Source organism: Macaca mulatta, chromosome 19, assembly GCF_049350105.2.
Source record: "Macaca mulatta isolate MMU2019108-1 chromosome 19, T2T-MMU8v2.0, whole genome shotgun sequence".
NCBI lineage: Eukaryota > Metazoa > Chordata > Mammalia > Primates > Cercopithecidae > Macaca > Macaca mulatta.
The window spans coordinates 45,929,205-45,934,647 of record NC_133424.1 but is presented as its reverse complement, the minus strand read 5'-3'; the positions used below and the strand labels follow the sequence as shown (position 1 = coordinate 45,934,647).

General features: G+C 48.3%; 1 long non-coding RNA gene across 1 annotated transcript in view; it reads right to left on the bottom strand.

Annotated features, from left to right (window-relative positions):
* The window catches only part of LOC144337405 (uncharacterized), a 40,232-nt gene that overhangs the window by 7,378 nt on the left and 27,411 nt on the right, over positions 1-5,443 (bottom strand). The window lies entirely within an intron of this gene.

Genomic DNA, 5,443 nt, shown 5'->3' with positions numbered 1-5,443 from the left:
TATCCAGCTTCTGTGTGTGTTTTTCAGCCAAGGGGGAAGTGGGAGTGCTGACCCCAGAAGGGCAGGTGGAAGGACAGGCATCTCTCAGACAGGCATGGGGCAACCTGATGGGGTATCCCCACCCCACTGCCCCTTCCCTGCCTCAACCGTTACCCTCCACCTTCAACACTGCCCCTGCCATCTGCAGCTCCACCACCGCCTCCACCCCCTCCCTAACTCCAATGTCAAGTGCCACACCCGCCTGGCCAGGGGGTTCCCTGTTCAAGTCCTCTGGGTTCCCTGCAATCTGCGACCACACTTCCTTCTCCTCAACCTGTAATTCAGTTTCCCCAGCTCTGACCTCAACCTCCCCGTGCTTCCCCCATCAGAATCTCCCTTGCTTCCCATCCCCAGTCATCTGTTCACACCCATTCAGCACTGACGATACCCCCTCCTCAATCCCATATCAGGGCATCAAAAGCCCCAAGCATCCCTGATCTAGATCCGACATCCAGCTCTACCCCGCCAACTCTCCCATCCAGGGCCTACACCACACAGGAGCCTTTCAAGGGGGGTCCTCATCCATTTGTCTGCAGCCCCCAGTGGGATGCAAAGGTGAGGACCCATCCTGGGGCCTCCTTCCCCATCCATCCCCAAACTAGGCAGCTGCAGGAACAAGAGAAACCAGGGAAGACTGGAAAGGGTCAGGTTCTTACCACAGCCCAGTCATCCCTGGTCTTGGCCCCAGACATCCACACACACACACACACACACACACACACACACACACACACACACACAGACACACACACACACACACACACAGACACACACACACAGACACACACACACAGACACACACACACACACACACACACACACACAGCAGGCCTAGAGCTGAAGGACACTTGTGAGTTTGCTGGAATCTGTTTAAGAAAAAAGCTTGGTCCGAGGTCCAAGAAAACTACATTCTTTTAAAGAAAATGAAAATATCCTCAAGGGAAAAACTTAAGTCAAATCCTGTCCTTTTGTCGTGGAGCCCCGTGCCCCGCTCAGACAAAGGCTTTCCTGCAGGGTGACCTGGGTGTTCCCTCGCGGCCGCTCCTGAGCCAGACCTGTGGCTGGAGCTGCGCAAGGTTTTTCGCGGGCCTAGCAAGGGGGCTCCGGAAGAGGAAACAAGGCAGGAACTGGCTGCCAATATCCATCAGGTTCCCCAAGGCCAAATCCCACAGTAACCACGTGGCCACAGACAGTGCCCTTTGCAGGCCCCCTCTCCAAGGGTGTCATTTGTCACCCTCTCCTTGGACCCCACCCAAGCCAGTCACCCTCCCACCCACAGCGGGCACAGCGTTAGGAGATGCAAGAACACGCGTGTCCCGGCCAGTCCAGCCTTCCAAGTCTGCACTCTGTCCTGAAGCCATGCTTGGGGGACTTGTTGGGGGACAGGGACACGATCCCAGGCCCCTGAAGAAGGGACAGCCACTCCCACCAGGACCTGCCAGGAAGACAGCCGGGTCACCTTGCACCCCTGAGTGGGGCCACGGCTCTCTCCAGCCTGGTGGCCCAGGGCCTGCATAGAGACTACAGGCTGCAGGGATTCCCTGAGCGGAAAGCCACTGAGAGGGCCAGTGGGAGGCAGGGCTGCGCAGGGCAGTGGCTTGAGCAGCCCCAGACGGTGAATAAATGGAATCTTCCCTGCGGGCATCAGGCCCCTGCAGGGAGCAGCTTGGTAGGAGTGAGGCAGGAGAACAGGGTCTGGAGGCACAGAACCTAAGGCTGACTCACTCTGACTTCCTAGAACTAAATCAAACAGAAAACAACTTTTCACACCTAAGTAAGAAAAGGACCAGAGACTACTCCCTTTACAAGCCCATTTCCCCTTTTTTCTGCGTGGCAGATGGAAAACTGAAAGTATCTGATTGGTTGCGGAAAACAACCAATCAGAGGTTTGCATGGGAGGGTAACTTTGTAACTTCACTTCAGCCACTGATTGGTTGCTTTCCACAACCAATCAGATCCTTGCATAGGGTGTAACTTTTGTAACTTCACTTCAGCCTCTGTTTGCTTTCTGCAACCAATCAGACTGATCGTGAACCACTACATCATTTACATAGGATGCACACCAAGTAACCAGTGGGAAACCTCCAGAAGGTATTTAAACCCCAGAAAATTCTGTAACCTGGGGGCCCCTATGCTCAGGCCTGCTCCCAGCAGCCTGCTTCCATCATGTGGAGTGTTTTTTTGTTTTGTTTTGTTTCGTTTTATGAGATAGAGTCCTCACTCTGTCGCCCAGGCTGGAGTGCAGGCTGGGTTCAAGCGATTCTCGTGCCTCAGTCTCCCAAGTAGCTGGGATTACAGGCGTGTGCCACCAGGCCCGGCTATTTTTTGTACTTTTAGTAGACATGGGGTTTCACGTTAGCCAGGCTGGTCTCGAACTCCTGACCTCAAGTGATCTGCCTGCGTCAGCCTCCCAAAGTACTGGGATTATAGGCATGAGCCACTGTGCCCAACCAATAAATAAATAAATCTTTGCTTTTGTTGCTTCATTCTTTCTCTCACCACGTGGAGTGTACTTTGATTTTCAGTAAATCTCTGCTTTTATTGCTTCATTCTTTCCTTGCTCTGTTTGTGAGGTTTTTGGGTTTGTTTTTTTTCCCCCCAATTCTTGGTTCAAAACGGCAAGAACCTGGACACCCTCCATGGGTAACAGGAAGGTGGGATGCAGGGAGCCCACCCTGACACTGATCAGGGCCACCCACGTGCCCCTCCCCCCACACCCATACTCACTAGGGTCCTGGGTGAAGCTTCCCCTGCTGCTCACAGCTCAGTGAGTCGCCAGGCCAGCAAGCACCCCCAGCTGTCCCCCGCTGCTGATTTTGTCCCTGGTCACCCTTACCAATCAGGGTTCAGTCAGGTGACAGAAATCACAGGCAAGTGGCTTTCAACACCCACATATGTAGGATCTCTTCACTGTGTCACATGTGTTCCTAACTAACTTTCTATACCTCACGTCTTTTAGGTTCTGTGTTTCATTCCAAGTTATGTTCCTTGAATCTAAATTACAATTTACTAATTTTCTCAAAAGCTGCACCTAATCTGTTATCCATTCAGACAAACTCACTTATCAAATGTTTGTTGAACCAGCACTCGGTGGCAGATTCTGTGCTAGGGTGTGCCAAGTGCAGACACATGTTTGCCAAGACACACGGTCATGCCTCAGGGCCTCCTGGGTGCACATGCACACATGGATCTGCAGGCTGGCACCACAGTGCTCAGCCTGCTCCCAATCCCAGGGTGCTCCAGGGAGGACAGAGGATGTCACAGCAACACCCAACCCCTCACCCCCCGACTGCATGCTGAGCTTAGTTCCTGATACACTGTCACCCCAAAGCCATGGCCCAGCACCGTGGGTCTCTCTGCAGACCTGCCCTGCCCCAACTCACACACACACACACACACAGGCGCACGCGCGCAAAGAGATGTGTCTCATTTCTACCTGTGGGATTTTAACTTAAGGTGGTGACTGAGTGACCACACAGAGAGGCCAATGTGATGGAAAGCAATTATTACGTACATTTCCTAGGGGCACACCATGCCACACAGGGCCACATGGAGAGCACCAGTGTTGATCGGGAGGCAGGAGCAAGGGGAAGGCATAGGCAACAGCCTTTATTGGGGTTTTCATGGGATAGGCCAGGCAGGGCAGAGTAAACAGCTTATGATTAGCTAGTTTGAATAACTCCGGCAGGCTTTGGCCTATAGTGTTGGTCTCTGGTTACCAGGTACCTGGTCGTGGGGTGCTTCAGTGCAGGGGAGATATTGGCGTGGGGTGTGAGAGTTGGATAAAGAGGTAATTGGGGCTGTAGACTCAGGAGCAGTTGGTTGTATATGAGAGAGGTGCTCCGGGTCAAGCGCTTTGCCGTCTCTAAGAGAAGACTAATCCTGGGAGGGCAGTCTCTCCAGAGCCAGCAAACTTTAAAAGATGTCATCATAAAACACAGAAAATAAAAAGCATAAGCACACCAAATCACAGGGTAAGTGGATGTTTACCTTTCTACAAACTGACAAATTGTGTTTCAAAGTGGTTATACTACATTACATGCCCTCCTCAGTGTTATGAGGATTTCAGGTACTGCATATCCTCACTAACACTTGGTATAGAGAGTCTTCAATTTTCACCATTCCCATTTGGTGTGTAGTGGTATTTCTCTGTGATTTTACTTTGTATCTCCCTAATGACAAATGTTTACAATTTTTATTTGTACTACTGCCATCCCTCTATCTACTTTGGTTAACTGTTCAAATCCTTTGTCCATTTAAACTTTTATTATTGAGTTTTGAGAGTTTTTAGTAAATATTGGATGCAAGTCCTTCTTTAGATGTGTGACTTGCCAGTATAGTCTTCTAGCCTACAGTTTGTTTTCTCCTTCATCTTAACAGAGTCTGTCCTAGAGCAGAAATTTTTACTGATGACAAAGTTGAACGTGTCATGTTTCCTTAGATTGAATGTGTTTTTGGTGCATATTTCAGAAGTATTTGCCAAGATTTAAAAAATTCTCTCATGTTACTTAATGAAGGTTTTATACTTTCAGGTTTATAATCCATTTTGTGTTAGTTCTTGAACATTATATACCATGTGAGGTTTGGGGTCACCGCTTGTGGTTTTGTTTCTTGGTTTTTGTTTTAATATGGATGTCCAGTTGTTCCAGCAACACTTGTTGAAAACACAATCTTCACTGAATTGCCTTTGCACCTTTCTAAAACATCATTTGATCTTAGATGTGTTGGTCTATTCCTGGGCTTTCTTAATCTATATTTTTGCTAACATTTTAAAGTCTTAACATAATTATATAATACATCTTCAAATCAGGCAATGTAATCCTTTAACTTTATGCATGTTTTAAATTTTTTTTTTTTTTTTTTTTTTTTTTTTTTTTTTTTGCTATTCTAAGTCCTTACCTTATGTGTTACCATATAAATTTTAGAATTCACTTGTTATTTTCTAATGAAAGCATCATGGGATTTTGATTGAGATTGCATTGAAAAAAATATATATACATATATATAGTTGTTTTGTTTTGTTTTTTGAAACGGAGTCTTACTCTGTCACCCAGGCTGGAGTGCAGTGGCGTGATCTTGGCTTACTGCAAGCTCCGCCTCCTGGGTTCATGCCATTCTCCTGCCTCAGCCTCCTGAGTAGCTGTGACTACAGGCGCCTGCCACCACACCCAGCTAATTTTTTTGTATTTTTAGTAGAGACGGGGTTTCACCACATTAGCCAGGATGGTTTCGATCTCCTGACCTCGTGATCCACCCGCCTCAGCCTCCCAAAGTGCTGGGGATGGGATTACAGGCGTGAGCCACCACACCTGGTCGCATTTATTTTCAATTAAATAATTAAAACATTAATGAGTTTAAAACATTGTTGGGTTACCCACAAAGGGAAGCCTTTGTGTTCTAATCC